Source organism: Cnephaeus nilssonii, assembly GCF_951640355.1.
Source record: "Cnephaeus nilssonii genome assembly, chromosome: 20".
NCBI lineage: Eukaryota > Metazoa > Chordata > Mammalia > Chiroptera > Vespertilionidae > Cnephaeus > Cnephaeus nilssonii.
This window is the reverse complement of record NC_137091.1, coordinates 51,677,243-51,696,179: the sequence shown is the minus strand read 5'-3', so window position 1 is coordinate 51,696,179 and position 18,937 is coordinate 51,677,243. Positions and strand designations below refer to the sequence as shown.

The 18,937-nt window shown below is 53.9% G+C and overlaps 1 long non-coding RNA gene across 1 annotated transcript; it reads left to right on the top strand.

The window, feature by feature from the left end:
- Positions 1–1,389: 1,389 nt before the first annotated feature.
- On the top strand, positions 1,390–13,897 carry LOC307092811. The gene is made up of 3 exons (XR_013812890.1): positions 1,390–1,638; positions 2,439–2,565; positions 8,969–13,897. It is a non-coding gene; the product is annotated as an uncharacterized lncRNA (long non-coding RNA).
- The last annotated feature ends 5,040 nt before the right edge of the window (positions 13,898–18,937 follow it).

Sequence of the window (18,937 nt, the reverse complement as noted above, 5' to 3'; positions counted from 1 at the left end):
CTCAGCTGTGGGTGCAGCCATCTTTGTGACGGAGTGATGGCAATTAGCATATTCCCTCCTTATTAGATAGGATTTCACAGGAGCCAAGCAATTAGCTAAACTGAAAACCAGAGTGTTTTTGAGAAAGGTCACCTTTTCTCTAGGGAACATGACCTGGGAGAATTTGTGTCATGAGGCTGCCTCTTTGTTCTATGGGGACAGAGAGGGTTTGCGAGACACATCTCCCTCCTGGTGCTTCAGCAGAACGTTTTACGCGGGATGACTGAGACTGTTTCTGGGAGGGGGACTGCACTCCATCAGGTGTCAGACTGGGTGGGGTCCTGGGCTTTCAGCATAAGTGATGCCATTGGCCCTCTGGCTTCCTGTTCTGCCCGGCTGGTGTGGCTCAGGGTCTGAGCGCGCCCCAGGCAGCAAGACATCCCCAGTTCCATTCTGGTGCTGGCACACGCCCGGCTGGGTCCCCAGTAGGGACCGTACAGAAGTGTTTCTCTCTCATGGATGTTTCTCTCCCACTCCCTCTCTCTCTAAAATCAATTTTAAAAACATATTTGAAATAAAAAAACATATTAAATATATGGCCTGTTGTGCCCTAGCCGGTTTGGCTCAGTGAATAGAGCATCAGCCTGGGGACTGAAGGGTCCCGGATTCGATTCTGGTCAAGGGCACATGCCCGGGTTGCGGGCTCCATTCCCAGAGTGGGGAGTGCAGGAGGCAGCCAATCCATGATTCTCTCTTCTCATGGATGTTTCTCTCTCTCCCCCTCTCTTCCTCCCTCTGAAATCAATAAAAAATATATTGAGCCCTGACCGGTTTGGCTCAGTGGATAGAGCGTCAGCCTGTGGACTTAAGGGTCCCAGGTTCGATTCCGGTCAAGGGCATGTACCTTGGTTTTGGGCACATCCCCGGTGGGGAGTGTGCAGGAGGCAGCTGGTCAATATTTCTCTCCCATCGATGTTTCTAACTCTCTATCCCTCTCCCTTCCTCTCTGTAAAAAATCAATAAAATATATTTTAAAAATAAATGTTGAAAGAGAAATATACCTGTAGCCTGTTGAACCGAAGCACGGATACCATGTGGACTTGCAATTGACATCTGAGGGGAGGGGCGAGCACAGACTGTGGGGCTGGGCCCGGAACCAATCTGCAGGTAGTTGGGGTCAGAGAGGAGAGTTTGCTGCAGTGAACCAGGAGCCAGCCGGCCCTCCCAGGAGCAGCATCCCTTTACAGGGTGCCTCCAGGGGCAAAAGTCCGAGCTGCTCTCCAGGGAGAACTCTGTGGCCTTTGGAGGGCTGGGAACTACATTACCCAGAAGAACGTGCGCTGAGTTGAGCCAGTGACAGACCAGGGTGAAAGCATTTCCGCGAATTGGGGCGGGACTTCCGGCATCGTCCTCGCGGCCGTATTCGCTGCTGGTCGGGGTCTCTGCCGCCTTTGAGTCTCTGTGTGTGGGTTTCCCGGGGGCGGGAGGCCGAAGGCGCCGAGGAGTCGCGGTCCCCGCCGCCGCCACACGCGTGGGCGAGGCTCGGCGACCCCGCGAGGGACCCGCCTCAGGGCGGGACCGGGTCCCTCCCCGCCCGCCGCCCCGCCCGCCCCGCCCGCAGGTCCGATGGCGGCGGCCGCGCCGAGGCGCCCGGCTGAGGTGAGCGCGTTCCCGCCTCCCGCCCAGCCCCGCAGCCCGGGCCCCGGGGCCACCTTCAGGCGGGAAGCCGGTCACGGCGGCGGCGCAGCTGGTTGGGGCGGAGGCAGGCCCCGCGCCCCGAGGGGAGGGGAGGCGGGCGGTCACGTGACGACAGGCCGGCGCCTGTGCCCGGCGTGGAGCCCTCGGGCCTGGGGTGGCGGGAAGGGTGCGTGCAGGGAGGACGGGGTGGCTGCTGGGGGGACCGCACGGCAGGGGGAGGGGCCGCGGGCCTCCGAGCCGCAGGGGAGCTCCGGGGGGCGGGTGGGGAAGCGGGGCCAGAGGTGCAGAGGGGGCCTTCCCAGCGGCGTCTCCCCGAGTGCGTGGCTGTGGGGGTGCCGTGGGGACGGGAGGGGGGAGGGGTGCAGTCTACAGAAGGCCGTGCGTAGTGGGGGGAAGTGGGAGTTAGGGGCGGGGGGGGGGGGCGAGCATTGGGGACTGACAGGTGGAGCCTGAGCCCCTGCTTGGCGGGGCCCTGTCACACTCTGGAGACCCAAGGGGAGTGCATGCCATGATGGGGCCTGCACGCCGGGACCAGAGCTGGATCCGTCTCTGTGCCCTCCTGCCTGCTGTAGCTGAGGGCAGACCCTCGGGCATGAAGGGACCCTGAGGACAGGGCGGGCACCCCGGCACCTGTGCCCACCTGTGCAGTTCCTCTGAGGGGGGAGCTTTGGAGGGGGAGTGAGGGGTAGGTGCGTGGGGAGAGGGGCTGTGGGTTCTCAGGCACAGAATGTTCAGGGTTTCCTCTGTCCCCATTCCTACAGGCCAGGGTGACCTTGGAGGACGTGGCCGTGCATTTCTCGCGGGAAGAGTGGAGGCTGGTGGACGAGGCTCAGAGACGCCTGTACCTGCGTGTGATGCTGGAGAACTTTGCCCTTGTGTCCTCTCTGGGTAAGAGCCTCACCAGGGACTCGGACTGGACTCTCCTCCCACCCCCCTCCCCTCTCAGTCCGCGGCCTGGACCTCAGCACGGCTGCCTCCCCAGGTGTCGGGTGGCTGCTGTATGGGCAGGTCCGGTGGGTTTGCACTGCCCTCTTCTCTCCCCTGCGGTCCCAATACTGAGCCCTTTTGGGAAGGATTCAAGGTCAGTCGGTAGCATTGCATCGAGCTTCATGGATTCGCCGTGTTGCCCTCAGTGTCTGGGCTGATGTCCAGATCCGAACCCCTTCCGTCTCCCGGGGTTTGGTCCCTTCCTGTCGCGGTCATTCCTCCTTCCTGCCTGTGCCCGGACCTGCAGGTGTGGTCTGGGTCGTACTTATCTGAAGCCGGGGCTCCTCTTTCCGGCGCTCCTGCACAGCGTGTCGGGTTCAGATCTGTTTTCCTTTTCTGTTTCCCAGCCTGGTTGCAATACAGACTTGTACGTATTAAAGTGTACAGTGGACTGCTTTTATATACGTAGCAAAATGGTGGCCACAGTTCAGTTAATTAAACATGTATCTCCATATGAAGTTGCCTGATATTTTTATGCTGTGAATGCTTAAGATCTACTCACAATACATTTCAATTATATAACTCTAGAGGCCCGGTGCATGAAATTCTTGCACGGGGGTGTGTGTCTCTCAGCCCAGCCAGCACCCTCTCCAATCTGGGACCCCTCAAGGGATGTCCGACTGCCCATTTAGGCCCGATCCTACTGGGCAGTCGGACATCCCTGTCACAATCCAGGACTGCTGGCTCCCAACTGCTCACTTGTCTGCCTTCCTGATTGCCCCTAACCACTTCTGCCTGCCAGCCTGATCACCCCAACCCCTCCCCTGACAGCCTAATTGATGCATAATGGCTCCCCTGCCAGCCTGCCCGTAACTGCCCTGCCCTGTAGCTCTGGTCACCCCTGACTACCTTCCCCTGCAGGCCCAGTCGCCCCCAACTGCTCTCCTCTGCTCTCTCTGGCCTGATCACCCCTAACTGCCCTCCCCTGCAGGCCCAGTTGCCCCCAACTTCCTTCCTCTGCTCTCTCTGGCCTGATCACCCCTAACTGCCCTCCCCTCAGGCTTGATCGCCCCCAACTGCCCTCCCTTTCAGGCTGGTCCCTCCCAACTGCCTCTCCTGCTGGCCATCTTGTGGTGGCCATCTTTTATTAGATAGGATAGGATAGAGGCCTGGTGCATGGGTGGGGACCAGCTAGTTTGCCCTGAAGGGTGTCCCGGATTGTGGTAGGGGTTTCCTTGGGGCGTGGGGCGGTCTGGGCGAGAGGCCTGTGGTGGTTTTCAGGCCGTCCACACCCCGGGCGACCCAAGCGGAGGCCCTGGGATCTGGGATTTATTTATCTTCTATAATTGAAACTTTGTAGCCTTGAACGGAGGCCAGGGCTGGCCAGAGCGGGTGGAAAGCTTGGCTTCCTCTATTGCCAGGGAAACCCAAGCCTCCTGCTCTCTCTGTGGCCGGCTGCAATCTTGGTTGGGTTGTTTTGCATACTTGTTCCTGATTGGCTGGTGGGTGTGGCTGGTGGGTGTAGCAGAGTGATGGTTAATTTGCATGCTTCTCTTTTATTAGTGTAGATTACTAAATGTAGTCACCATGCTCTTAAGTACATCCTTAGAACTCTCTCATCTTGTAAAGGATAGTCAGTACCCTTTTTTTGTTTTGTTAATCCTCACCTGAGGATATTTTTTCCATTGCTCTTCAGAGAGAGTAGAAGGGTGGGAGGAGGTGAGGGAGAGAGAGAAACATCCATGTGACATCTCACATAGGCTGGTTTCCCGAATATGCTCCCCAGGACCCTTCTGTGCTCGGGCCGACGCTCTAAACACTGAGCCACACCGGCCAGGGCTGCCCATATTTTAATGGGATTGTTTGTTGCTGTTCAGTTGTATGAACACCTTGTATATTTTCACTCTCCCTTATGAGACACCTTTACACATCCTTCTCACTTTTCATTTCTCATGACTGCTTTCTTTGCTTTGCAGATGCCTTTTCCTTTGATGTAGCTCAGCTCCTTCATTTCTGTCTTTGTTCTCTGCTGGTGGTGACATGCAAAAACCATTGCCAAAACCAATGCCAAGGAGTTTTAAATTTTCATATGTCACATGGAAGTTTTAAATGCATTTTGAAATAATTTTTGTGAGCGATGTAAGATTTCTTTCTTGCAAGTGCATATCCAGTTTTCTCAACATTGTTTTTCATTTTTTTATTTTTAAAGACAGCAACTGAGAGAGAGAGAGGAAGTGAATGAGGAAGAGAAACATTGATTTTTTTTTTAATACAATTTGTCTTTTTAAAAAAATATATATTTCATTGATTTTTTACAAAGAGGAAGGGAGAGGGATAGAGAGCTAGAAACATTGATGAGAGAGAAACATCGATCAGCTGCCTCCTGCACACCCCCTTCTGGGGATGTGCCCATAACCAAGGTACATGCCCTTGACCGGAATCGAACCTGGGACCTTTGAGTCTGCAGGCCGACGCTCTATCCACTGAGCCAAACCGGTTAGGGCTCCTTGATTTTTTTAAAATAAATCTTTTTTGTTCAGATTATTACAGTTCCTCCTTTTTTCCCCCCTATAGCTCCCCTCCACCTGGTTCCCACCCCAATCAATGGCCTTACTCCCCCCAACCCCCACCCTGTTGTCCTGGTCCACAGGTGTAAGATTTTTGTCCAATATCTTCCCCCTACCCCCCACATCCCCTTCCTCCCAAGAATTGTCAGTCCTTTCCCTTTCTATGCCCCTGATTTTGTTATATTCACCAATTTATTCTGTTCATCAGATTTTTATTCACTTGATTGTTAGATTAACTTGTTTGCATATATTTGTTGTCACTTTTTTTGTTTTTTTAAAAAATATATTTTATTGATTTTTTTTTTTTACAGAGAGGAAGGGAGAGGGATAGAGAGTTAGAAACATTGATGAGAGAGAAACATCAATCAGCGGCCTCCCACTGGGGATGTGCCCACAACCAAGGTACATGCCCTTGACCGGAATCGAACCTGGGACCCTTCAGTCCGCAGGCCGACGCTCTATCCACTGAGCCAAACCGCTTTCAGCTAGCCTTTTCTTATCTGTGAAGCTCATTATCTGACCTTCCATTCTGAATGATAGCTTTGCTGAGTAGAGTAATCTTGGTTGTAGGTTCTTGCTGTTCATCAATTTGAATATTTCTTGCCACTCCCTTCTGGCCTGCATAGTTTCTGTTGAGAAATCCACTGGAAGTCGTATGGGTGCTCCCTTGTAGGTAACTACCTGTTTTTCTCTTGCTGCTTTTATGATTCTCTCTTTGTCTTTTGCCCTTGGCATTTTAATTATGATGTGTCTTGGTGTGGTTCTCTTTGGATTCCTCTTGTTTGGGGTTCTCTAAGCTTGTTGGACTTGTATTTCTTTCACCAGGTGGGGGAAGTTTTCAGTCATTATTTCTTCAAATAGCTTTTCAATATCTTGGTCTCTCTCTTCTTCTGGCACCCCCATAATTCTGATGACATGCGGCCGCATGCCGAGGATGAAACATTTGCTGCTCCTGAGGATGAAACATTTGCGACTACAGTCTTGGAGTTAGTTTTTTCCTCAAAGTGACACACTAACCGAGCTATGCTCAGTTTTTTGGCGAAGTTTGACACACCAAGCTCAAAAGGTTGCCCATCACTGGTCTAGGTCTTTAATATGCAAAAGCCACTGCGCACACTTTGGTGGGGATTGTAGATTGGGTGGGGTGGGGTCTCAGGGAATCACCAGGGAGGCGCTAATAGCAATGGCTGCCAGTCAATCCTGCCCCGAGAGGTTCTCCTGTCTCCGCAACCCGTGGCCGTGCAGGAACAATGATCACTGCGAGCACCTCTGAGAGCAAGCCGCCCTCGTGTTCCGGCCCGATGAGAGACAGTCTGGTTTCTCCACATGAGTCTGGATCTGCAAAATCTCACCTGGAACTGGAGTGCAGAGCAATCGGGAGCTGGTATTCCCCTCCCGATTGAAAACAGCAACAGCACATGCCGCTGCCAGCCGTCTCCATACCTCTGCTCCGTGAGCTGCCGCATCTCCTTCCAGTCTCACTGCGCTTTTTCTCCTTCTTGTATAACTTCCACTCGGCAGTTTTCCCGTGATTCTGGGTGATCTTTTTTTTCTTTGGTAATTTTTATGTGGATGTGAGAGGCAGCAAGCACAGGTGTTTACCTATGCCACAATCTTGATACTTCTCCTTGATTTTTTTTTTTTTAAATTAGGAATACAGTTGATTTTTTTGTTGTTTGTTTGTTTGATTTTTCAAATATATTTTATTGATTTTTCACAGAAAGGAAGAGAGAGGGATAGAGAGCCAGAAACATCGATGAGAGAGAAACATCGATCAGCCGCCTCCTGCACACCCCCCACTGGGGATGTGCCCGCAACCAAGGCACATGCCCTTGACCGGAATCGAACCTGGGACCCTTGAGTCCGCAGGCTGACGCTCTTTCCACTGAGCCAAACCGGCCTCAGCTCTCCTTGATTTTTTAAAAAATGTTTTGTTTGCATGTTTGATTGTTTGGGGTTTCTGGAGCCTTGTGTTGATGTCTGTACATTACATAGGGTGGATTACTTTGACTTTCTGGAAAGGTTTTGGTGGGAAGAGCTTCACCTGTGTGGGGGGAGTCACTGAGCTGACTGGGTTGGTGGTGCAGTTCTGAGTACACGAAGGCCGAACCCGAACCCGTAGTGTGTGTAGCTGTGTCACCTGAAGTCAGTGTGAGTGAAATCGCAGCGTCCTCCACAGCCAAGGTTTCTGTGCTCACATCGGTGAAGAGGATTGCTTTGGACATGCTGATTGTGTTCTCGCAAGGGAAATGGTTTTGGCTCAGTTGTTCCCTTTGGGGGCCGAGTGCAGGGCGTCCTGATGGTGATGGTGGAATTCGTGTCTGATTTTAATAGCCCCCAGTGGCATTGACCTTGCTGTGTGAGGTGCAGTCACACCCTGATCAGTGATCGAGCCTGTGAGCAGAGCACAGGTACACACACAAGGAGCTGGTGTCTGAGGAGTCAGCTATCCATATTGCCCATGGCCTTGGTGCCTGAGAACGGGGCATTCGTGTGACAGCAGGGGGTCAGGTTATCTAATATTGGCATTTCAGGAACAGGTGTGGCTCTGGGGTTAGGGGGGTATAGGGTTTGGCCTCTGTGGAGCAGTCAGCTGGGATCCATGCCAGTGGTCACTCGGCCCACTCTGCTGTGCAAACTGTGTGTGTCCTCGGACGTAGTGCGAGCGGTCGAGGGTCTTTCCGGAAAAGGTTTCTCCTCCTCCGCACAGCAGGACGTTGGCAATGGATGGCATTGCCCTTTGGCTGATACACTGGCTCCCGCCTTTCTTACTTCTTTTTCTTCTCCAGGTGTCTTCACTGTGCTGGTGTTTATTCCTTGTGTGTTTATTCTCCTCTTTATGCTCCATGGGTTGGTGTTGTATCTTAATTGTGTTCTTGAGAACTCTAAGGGCAAATTTTGCTTGTAAAGAGCTGCCTTAATTTTTTGTTGGTGGAGATAAAAGCTGTTTTCTTCTACCACATTGCTGACATTACTCACCTAGATGTGCCTTCTGGGTACGTTGTGTGCTGAGTTAGTCTGCAACAGAACTCCCCATTCATGTGTTCTGTTTTTTCATTCTGTCGTCCATGTTGTATGTAGTTGCCCTGCTAGGACTTTTAGGGATGAGTCCTTTCTGCATGTATCACAGGATGAGTCTCTGTCTAGCCATGGCCAAGTGGGCTCACAGGGGTGTGTTCCTAGTGACTGGCAGTTGTAAAAATTGTGTTGTCAGGACTTTGTTCAGATCATACCACGAACCTGTCTTTGCTCAACCAGAGGGTTTGTGTCGTTGCCAGTAGCCAAACCCATTTCTCCTCCTCTTCTTCCAGCTTTGGCACTTACCGCGTCTACTGTGGTTTCTAGCCCACGGATCTTTCCCCCTCCCGTGGCTCCCGTCTCACCTGGCCTCTTACCCCTCTTTCCTCAGTGCTCTTCAACAGTGCCCTCACAGGTTGTGCTGTGAGATGTTGAAAATTTCTGTATTGACCTTGGACAGCAGCTAATACATTACATTTGGATGGTAATGGGCTTACATGCATGCTTCTACCCAGCTTTGCATCATCAGCAGCAAAGGATGTGCAGGAATCCGGTGGCATAGAAAATGCATTGTATGCTGTGCCTCTCTTTGTTGGTCAGACTCACATCCTTCCCCAGGTTGTGTGTCACCATTTTCTGACCTTACAAGCCTCGTAGCACAGAGTAGTCAGCCCGTCCTTCCACGGGATTTTCCTCCTTTGCAAAGCGTTTCCCATATAGATGTGTTTCTCCCCTCCCTGTAGTCAGCATGTAATTCACAAGCATTTCTCTGCGTTCAGGTTGCTGCTGTGGAGCCCACGATGCGGAAGCACCTGGCGAACAGAGGGTTTCTGTGGGCGCCTCGCAGGGGAAGAATCCCAGGGCAGCCTCGTCTTCCCAGAAGAGACACCCCTGTGAGCGTTGCAGGCCGGTCTTGAGGGACATTTTCCACTTGGTTGAGCAGCAGGGGACGCCACACAACCAGAAGCTGCTGAGGTGTGGGGCGTGTGCAAAACGGTTCTATTTCCGTGTAAACTGTCACCAGCCTAAGGCACAGTCCATGGGAGAGGAACCCCTCGGAAGTGGTGCGGACACGGCCTCATTCGGGAAGAGCTGCAGCACCCACAGGTCAGGGAAGACCTTTACTCCTGAGCAGGGTGGGAGGGACGTCCTGCCCAGCGTGGGGCGTCAGCAGCTGACTCAGAAAGCACAGGAGCCGAAGGAGGGCACCCAGTGGGCAGCACCTTCACAAAGCAGAACAAGTCCTGGCCCTCCAGGGAAATGCAAAAGAGCCTGTAACCCCCAGCACCTACTTGTTCAGGACCAGGATGTCAATACTGCAAGAAAATGTTTTGTGTGCAGTGATTGTGGAAAAATATTCAGGTACAAATCCCTATTTGTTACTCATTGCAGACTCCACGCTGGAAAAAGTATTTATGTGTGTGGCAAAAGTGGAAAAACCTTTAATGGAAGCTCAACCCTCAGTCAGCATCGAAAAATTCATGCAGGTCCAAGGCAGTACAAGTGCAGCAAATGTGGAAAACCCTTAAGCCACAAAACTGTCCTCGTTAACACCCAGGAACAACACAATGGCGAAAACAGTTATGTGTGCAGCAAATGTATAGAACCGTTTAGTCCTCATTCAGTGTCCATTGAATACCCGAAAGTTCAAGTGCAAGAAAAACCTTATAAGTGTAAGGACTGTGCAAAATCATTTACCTCTGTTGCTGTGCTTCGTTATCATCAGAGCTCTCACACAGGAGAAAGACCTTATGGGTGCAGTGATTGTGGGAAATCTTACATCTCCAGGTCTGCCCTCCGTTATCACCAGAGAGTTCACACTGGAGAAAGGCCTCATGAGTGCAGTGAATGTGGGAAATCTTTTATCACTCGTACAGCTCTTCGTTATCACCAGAGGTCTCACACAGGAGAAAGACCTTATGGGTGCAGTGATTGTGGGAAATCTTACATCTCTAGGTCTGCCCTCCATTATCACCAGAGAGTTCACACTGGAGAAAAGCCTCATGAGTGCAGTGAATGTGGCAAGTCCTTTACCCTAAGAAGTCTCCTCCTTAGACACCTTATAGGTCATTCAGGGTACAAGCCTTATAAGTGTGGTGAATGTGGGCAATCTTTTACTAGTAGTTCTAGCCTCCGTTGTCATCATAGAATTCACACTGGAGAAAGACCTTATAACTGCAGTGAATGTGGGAACTCCTTTAAGGATAGGTGGTCACTTGTTAAACACCAGAGAATTCACACAGGAGAAAGGCCTTATGAGTGCAGTGAATGTGGGAAATCTTTTATCTCTACATCTGAATTCCAGAGTCATCAGAAAACTCACTCAGGAGAAAGGCCTTATAAGTGTAATGAATGTGGAAAATCCTTTATTAAAACATATCACCTCCTTTTACACCAGAGAATACACACAGGGGAAAAACCTTATGTGTGCTCCGAATGTGGAAAATCTTTTACGTTTAGCTCGAGCCTCCGTCATCATCACAGAGTACATACTGGAGAAAGGCCATATGAGTGCAGTGATTGTGGGAAATCTTTTAACCAGAAGTCGACATTCATTCAACACCAGGGAGTTCACACAGGAGAAAAACCTTACGTGTGCACTCTATGTGGAAAATCTTTTGCATATAGCTCAAGCCTCCGTCATCATCACAGAGTACATACTGGAGAAAGGCCATATGAGTGCAGTGATTGTGGGAAATCTTTTAACCACAAGTCGACACTCATTAGACACCAGAGAGTTCACACAGGAGAAAAACCTTACGTGTGCACTCAATGTGGAGAATCCTTTACCTTTAGTTCCGGCCTCTCCTGTCATGTAAGAACTCATCTGAGAAAAGGGCATAATGAATATGGGAAGTCCTTTGTATCTATTTCCACCCTCAATTACCATCGGAAAGTTCACACTGGTGAAAAGCTTTATGAGTGTGGTGAATGTGGGAAATCCTTTACCCAAAAGTACCCTCTCCGTGTACACCAAAGACTTCACACTGGAGAAAAGCCCTATGAGTGTGGTGATTGTGGGAAATCTTTTCCCTGTAAGTATAGACTTCGTTTTCATCAGAAAGTTCACACTGGAGAAAAGCCTGAGTGTGGTGAATGTGGGAAATCTTTTACCACTCTCTATAGTCTTCATCGTCATCGGGGAGTACACACTCGAAAAGAGCCATATGAGTGCAGTGAGTGTGGGAAATGTTTTCAGTATCAGAGTATGCTCATTCAACACCGTCAGGTTCATTCTGGAGAAAAGCCTTATGAATGCAATGAATGTGGGAAACCTTTTACCACTATCTATGGTCTTCGTTATCATCAGAGACTACACACAGGAGAAGGAACTTACAAGTGCAGTGAATGTGGGAAATCTTTTACCAGAACATCCCACCTTCATCGGCATCAGAGAGTTCACTCTGGGGAAAAGCCTTATGAGTGCAGTGAATGTGGGAAATGTTTTACCAGAAAGGCTGATCTTCATCGTCATCAGAGACTTCACACTGGAGAAAGGCCCTATTAGTGCAATGATTGTGGGGAATCTTTTTATGACGAACACTCATCTTCATAAACATCAGAGAACACACAGCAGAAATGCTTTTTGAGTGATGTGAATGTGGTTAATCTATTAGCCAAAATTCTAACCTCTGGGCACATGACATATGTAGGAAATGTTTCTTTGTTCGGTGTTAACACTGAGGGAAACAGGCTTCTGTTGTCTGACTTCTATTCCATAAATTCTGTCCTGAACAGTAGGGAGAGTCTCCATAATTTTCGTTCGGTGGGAAACGTGTACTTACGTTATACTTTCTTTTTTTTTAAATATATTTTATTGATTTTTTTTTTTTTTTTACAGAGAGGAAGGGAGAGGGATAGAGAGCTAGAAACATCGATGAGAGAGAAACATCGACCAGCTGCCTCCTGCACACCCCCTACTGGGGATGTGCCCGCAACCAAGGTACATGCCCTTGACCGGAATCGAACCTGGGACCTTTCTGTCTGCAGACTGACGCGCTATCCACTGAGCCAAACCGATTTCGGCACGTTATACTTTCTAACCTGCCCAGGGCTGAGTGCAGATTTTTTTTTTCTTCTTCTGGTTATTTCTGGGTTTTATTTTAACACAAAATAATTTTAAACAAAACTTTTATTAATCATGTATAATAACTAATAGTGAAATAATAAAATGATTATATTAAGTAGCAAGAGCACATAGAGTTTTCTAAATATTAAGAAACTGGACAAATCACCTTTAGGTTTTTTTATAATACTAACCATGAAAAACATTTTAAAACTATCTCCAGTGCTATCTTCTATTTAAATAAAATATTCCCCCCCCAAAATACCATATTGTTAAACATTATCAAATTAACTCGCTGAATCCTCTTTTAGAAGTTGAAGACTACGGGGGTTAAAAAAAAAAGAATCAGCCGAAACCGGTTTGGCTCAGTGGATAGAGCTTGCGGACTCAAGGGTCCCAGGTTCGATTCCGGTCAAGGGCATGTACCTTGGTTGTGGGCACATCCCCAGTGGGGGGTGTGCAAGAGGCAGCTGATTGATGTTTCTCATCGATGTTTCTAACTCTATCCCTCTCTCTTCCTCTCTGTGAAAAATCAATAAAATATATATTTAAAAAAAGAATCAATAATCATTTAAATAATTTACACTTTTATAAACTACACCAAAGAGTTGACCCTCAAAAGAAAATGTATTAATATCCAGTTTAAAGCCCTCTTTAAGTCTAGAAAAAAAAAATTCAAGGTGTTGCCCCTTTTATGTTTACGGTACACATTTTCTTTAACAAAGAGAGAGCTTTCAGAGCATAAATGTCATTCTTTCCTTACAACAATAATGGGTTTAAATTCTTTCTCAGCTTATGTTAAGTACACGACTTTTAACTGTGCAGTGTGTTTGCAATAACTACACCTGTCTCAGGAGCTCTCTTTTTGTACTAGGAAGTTTTCAATAGTATTGGCTTCTTTGAAGAGTCCTTCTGTCGTCGATGTAAGAAGCATCTACTGCTGCTCTCTCACAATCTGCATAGTAGACAACAGATTAATTTCATTCAGATCTTTCTCCAGGGCTTCCTCTTTATGAAATAGTCCAGAGCTTTCCGAGAAAGAGGCATCTGGTTTCCAGGAGAGGACAGTTGTGGACTATCTGGCTTTTGAGGCTCCAACTCTCTTGGTCTCTTGCAATTTCTAGGATCAGGTTTTACAAGGTGATTTGCCGTCATAATCTGGAGGCAAGAGCTCTCCCGCCAGCAGCTGCCAGCCCTGGGGAACCAGAGCCCGGTGTGCGGTCCTCAGACTGCGAGGACCCTGAGGGCAGATGTGTGTCACTGCGAAGGTCTCTGACAGAATCCATTTCTCCTGAGCCAGCACCCATCCATCACGCCGTCCTGTTATCTTCAGGGAAACTGAATTTGTCCTCTTATTGGAGGAAATTAGGTGTAACCTGAACCCATAGGAGATCTGCACTTCATTCAGTCTATTTGGGGCACGGACCTCACCCATTGTTGTCCCCAGAGAACATCATCTGAGTTCAGCTGGCAGCTTCCAGAAAACACTTTTCTCAGGGACATGAATTCCCTAGATATCGCTGGTGACTATTTCCAGTGTTGAAGTCGCCATGAGAAGACTGGTTTTGTCTATGTCCATTTGGTTTTGAAAACATAAAGGCCTTTTTGTTTAAGTCCTCTTTAATGTTGGATGTTTTCTTTGAGGGGCACATTATGAGCCTATTTGGGCTCCACAGGCATGAAGGATTGGACAGTTTTTACCAGGTCTCAGCCTTTCTCTGCCTCCGAGGGCAGAGGCTGGTGGGGAATGAGCTCCCCACTTTCCACCGAATGTGCATTGAACCCACATCCCTCTGGGAAAGGCCGCAGGGTCCTCCGGTGCTCGGGGGAAGCCTGAATGCTCTGAGTTTGAGAAGACTCCGCACTTCCAGCTTTAGTTTGGGTGACGACCTGCGTCTCCGATCAGCAGGAATTGTTTTCCCGCCCGGCGTGTGCTGGTACTTCTTTTGTTGTTGATCTGGTTTTGGTAAGAATTCCTGCCGTGGAAGAAGGTGCCACGTGACGTGGGCTCGGCCCTGGGCACTGCCTGCGGGGTCCTGGGACAGAGCAGGTCCTGGGGCGGGCGGACCCCCAAACACAGCCGGCCCCCACGGCCAGGGCCTGGCACAGCGGCGGCTGGTGTCTGAGTCCTTAGCACCAACCCTCACGGACACGTCCAGCTCCGGCAAAGGCACGTGCGTTGCTGTCCGGGCGGCGGCACGTGCGCACTCCGCCCTCCACCCGCGCCTCGCCCTCGTGTCCATCAGCTCCCAGCCCGTCCTGCACGGGCCCCGCATCCACGCCCCCCACGTCCTCCTCCACCGCACATCCCGCCTCTCGCCTGCCGGTCCCCGCCCCGAGTCACGGGCTGCAGCCTCAGACGTCCACCTCCTGCGGCCCCGGGGGGCGGCCGGGCCGGCGATGACCCTCGTGCCGTGGGCCTGGCACAGGGTCACGTGCTGCTCCAGCGGCCGGGCCGCTCCGGGGCTGCCAGGTCCGCCACCCACGGGCTCAGCGCGGGGTCCGGTCCACCGCACACTGCGCCCCCCGCCGCCGTGTGTCCGCCATCCGCCCGCGGCCGGGGCGGGCTCCCGGGCCTCCGAGGGGGCGGGTGCCACGTCATCCATCTCCCACACCCGCATCTCCACGGGCTCCTGCAGCCAGTGCCCGGGGCGGGGCACCCACTGCCGGGAGGCCGGGCGGGCGGCCCGGGGCCGGGGCGTGGGCAGCGGGGCGGGGATCAGCCGTCTGCGCTGCAGGCCTGGGGTCCTCTTCTTCTTCCTCTTCCTCTTCCTCCTCTTTCTTCTTCTTTTCTTATTTTATTGATTTTTCACAGAGAGGAAGGGAGAGGGATAGAGAGCCAGAAACATCGATGAGAGAGAAACATCGATCAGCTGCCTCCTGCACACCCCCCACTGGAGATGTGCCCGCAACCAAGGTACATGCCCTTGACCGGAATCGAACCCGGGACCCTCCAGTCCGCAGGCCGACGCTCTACCCACTGAGCCACACCGGTCAGGGCTGTGGCCCTCTTCTTGGGGGACTTGAGGCCGCGGGCGGGGGAGCCCCGGAGGCAGCCCCGCTGTCGCTCAAGGAGTGGAGCCCCCGCTGCGGTAGGAGAGCGCCCTGCGGCCCCTGGCGGGCGGGGGGCCGGGGGGGGGGGGCCGCTGCGGGCCGGCACCTTACTGCGGGGCGAGGGCAGCGCGGGGCCCACGTTCACGCCGCTGTGGGCGGCCCGGGGCGCTGCTTGGTGCCCATGAGGGTGCCCGGCCAGCCATGGCCCCGGCGCCCGGGGAGCCGCCCTCGGTCCTGCCACGGGCCGCCGGGGCCCTGCCCTCCGCGGGGCCGGCAGCTTCGCAGACGCTCCAGAGCCCTCGCCCCGCTCCGGGGCCGTGGTTGGCGGGGGGCGTGCGGCCTCCGCGCTGCCCGCCCGGACCTCCAGGCTGGACACGGCCCTGGAGACGGAGTGGGCGGCCCGTCCGCTGGGCCTGGCCTCCTCCTCGGCCTGGAAGAAGGCGGCAGCCCCGGCCGCTCAGGGCTCCCCTACCCCCCCCACCCCCGGCGGGCAGCTCGGGGTCCGGGGAAGGCTGCGGGGGGGGGGGGGGGGGGGGGCCGGGGACCCGGCCCAGGGCTCCCCGCCCGGCCGGACTGAGGCTGCCCCACTCCGAGGACCCCAAGGTGCTGTCCTCCGGGATCGGGGTCCAGAGGCCGGGCCCCGCTGAGTCTGGGCTGGAAGGGGGTGCGGGCGGCGGGGGGTGCGGGCGACGGGGGTGCGGGCGCTGAGCTCGCGGAGCCGGAGCCGCTGGGGAGCGGGTCCTGCGCGGTGAAGGCGTCCATCTCGTCGTTGCTGCTGAGGATGCTCACGGCCTCGAACCCGAGGCCAGCGCCCGCTCCTCCCGACCGGGAACCGGCCGGTCCTCCCGCTCGGCTCCAGGGGCTGCAGGGCCGCCGTGGCGGTCAGCACCCCGTCCGCTCCTGCCCCGGGGTGTCCGGGCCGAAGGGGGGGGGGGTCCTGTGCGGCCCCCGCTGCTCAGGCCCGAGCCGCCGTCCTCCCGCAGGTCCCCGGCGGCCTGGGGGGCTCGGGGCGCCCCGGGGGGGGGGGGGCCGGGCCGGGGGTGCGGGGGTCCTCGCTGCCGTCGGTGCACTCCGGCCGCTCCCGCAGCTCCCGGACGGCTCAGCGCCGGGATGATGGGCCCCAAGTCGGGCTCGCGGTCCGACAGCGCCGCCCGCCGGGCCCCACGTGGATGGCCGCGTCGCAGCACCGCTCGCTGTCGGGGTTGCCGGGCGGCCGGGGTCCTGGGCCCCGGAGCGGGGGGTGCGGGCGGCGGGGACGGGCCTCCCTCCCGCAGCAGCTGGTGCGCGGCGCTCCCCGCAGGGCACGTGCTGGGCTCCGCCTCCAGGGCCGGAGGGGACCGGCCGGGCGCCCCCTCGCAACTGCCCAGGCCCCTGGGGTGCGGGCGGCGGCGGCCCCGCACATCCCGCCCTCGCCGCGCTGCTCCACGCGGTCCCGGTGGACGTGCGGGGTGAAGGGCACGGGGGCGCCCGGGGCGGGTCCTCCCGCAGGTCCCGCAGGCCGTCCGCTCCCGGCGCCCGTCCAGGAGCCGGAGGAGCCGGGAGAGGGCGCAGGGCGAGCGGCCCCTCCGATCCCGGTGCGGGGCCCGCCGAGGCTCGTGCGGCCGGAGGAGCAAAGGCGGCCTCAGCCCCGGGGGAGACAGCGCCGAAGGGAACACCCTGGGGGCCCGGCGGCGGGTGGGGCTTCGTGCGCTCGGCCCGGCTGAGCTTCGGGGCGGCTCCGACGACCAAGAAGGAGGCTGCAGCCGCCGGGTGCCCGGGGCGGGGAGACCAGGGCTGGGGTGCAGGCCCCCGCGGCCCCCGCCGCTGCCTCCAGGCGGGACGGGGCGGGAAGCTGTGGGCCCTGGAGCCGCCCCACGCCCCGCGGCCAGGCCAGCCCTTCCCCCTGTCGCAGGTCCATCCCTCCTGCGGGGCAGGGGCCTCCGGAGGAGCTGACTCAAGGTGGGGGGCGCAGAGAGGCCCTCCGGCTGCACCCCGGGCCCTTTGGTAACGACTTGAGGGACCTACAGGCTGTGGCTGGACGAGAAGGCCTTGTCTGCACTTGGACGCCATGTCCCGTACGTATTCAGGATTAGAGTTGCTCTAAAATGTAGTCAATTCGTAGCAGCAACATTCACCACAGCGAAGATCCGGAAACAGCCTCGGTGCCCGTCAGCAGATGACTGGATCAGAAAACGGTGGTCCATCTACACCATGGAAATCTCTGCTGCGGTAACAAAGAAGGAGCTCTCACCATGTGCAGCAGCATGGTGGACCTGGAGGGCATTATGCTAAGCAAAATAAGCCAGTCAATGAAAGAAAAATACCACATGATCTCAGTCATAACCTGATGAATAAAAAGATAGATACAGAGGCAGTAAAGCATCGAACAGACAGTTGAATTACAGCGGGAAGGCTGGGGAGTGCTGGGGAGAGGGGGGAAGATATCAACCAAAGGACTTGTCTGCATGCATATAAGCACAACCAATGGACACAAGACACTGGGGGTGGGGTGGGAGGAGGGCATGCGACAGAGGGTAGGGGAGGCTGGGGAAAGTCAATGGGAAAAAAGGAGATATATGTACTACTACATGTAATACTTTAAACAATAAAAAAAAAAATGTAGCCAAACCAGTTTGGCTCAGTGGATAGAGCGTCGGCCTGCTGACTGAAAGGTCCCAGGTTCGATTCCAGTCAAGGGCATGTACCTTGGTTGCAGGCACATCCCAGTGGGGGGGGGGGGGGCATGCAGGAGGCAGCTGATCGGTGTTTCTCTGTCATAATGTTTTCGGCTCTCTATCCCTCCCCCTTCCTCTCTGTAAAAAAACAATAAAATATTTTTTTTTTTAAAGAAAATTTCTCAAAGGCCATCAGAGAACAGGCCACGAGGGCACGCTCTGCAGATCACAGGGGCATTTTGAACCCTCGTGTTGTGACCCAGGCCGTTCCCACATCGGCTTGCTCACCCTGCCCGCCTTTCCTCCTCTTCTCTTCACGGCTGTCCAGTCCTGGTCTATGCCTGGATATGAACGTACCTTCCTATTTATCTCAGACATCATCTGTGCTTTTTTCATTGAATTTTTATTGGTCTGTGCACATGACCATGTGCCCTGACCGGGAATCGAACCATGGCCTCCTGGTTCATAGGCCACCCCCAACCACTGAGCCACCATGGCCCGGCGAGATTACCTTTTGCTATGGGGTCAACATGTAATTCACCAGGGTTTCCTTTTGTTCAGGTTGCTGCTGTGGAACACAAGGTCTGGAGGCGGCCACTGAACAGAACGTTTCTGTAAGAGTGTCCCAGGCAAAGAGGATCAAAGTACCTTTGTCTTCTCAGAAGAGCCACCCTTGCGAGAGTTGTGGTGCAGTATTGAGGGACATTTTCCAGTTGGTTGAGCAGCAGGGAACACAGCACAGTCCGAAACTCTTGAGGTGTGGGGCATGTGCAAAGCCATTTTACTTCAGTGCAAAGTGTCACCAGGGGCAGCACATGAGAGCAGAGTGTTTGGTACGAGGCGTGGACAGGGCCTCCCTTGTGAAGAGCAGCACATTCAGTGTGTCCCAGAAGCTTTTCACCGGTCAGAAGGTCAGAGACATCCTTACTGCCTCAGGACAACTTCACCACCAGGCTCCTCATCCCAGGGATAAA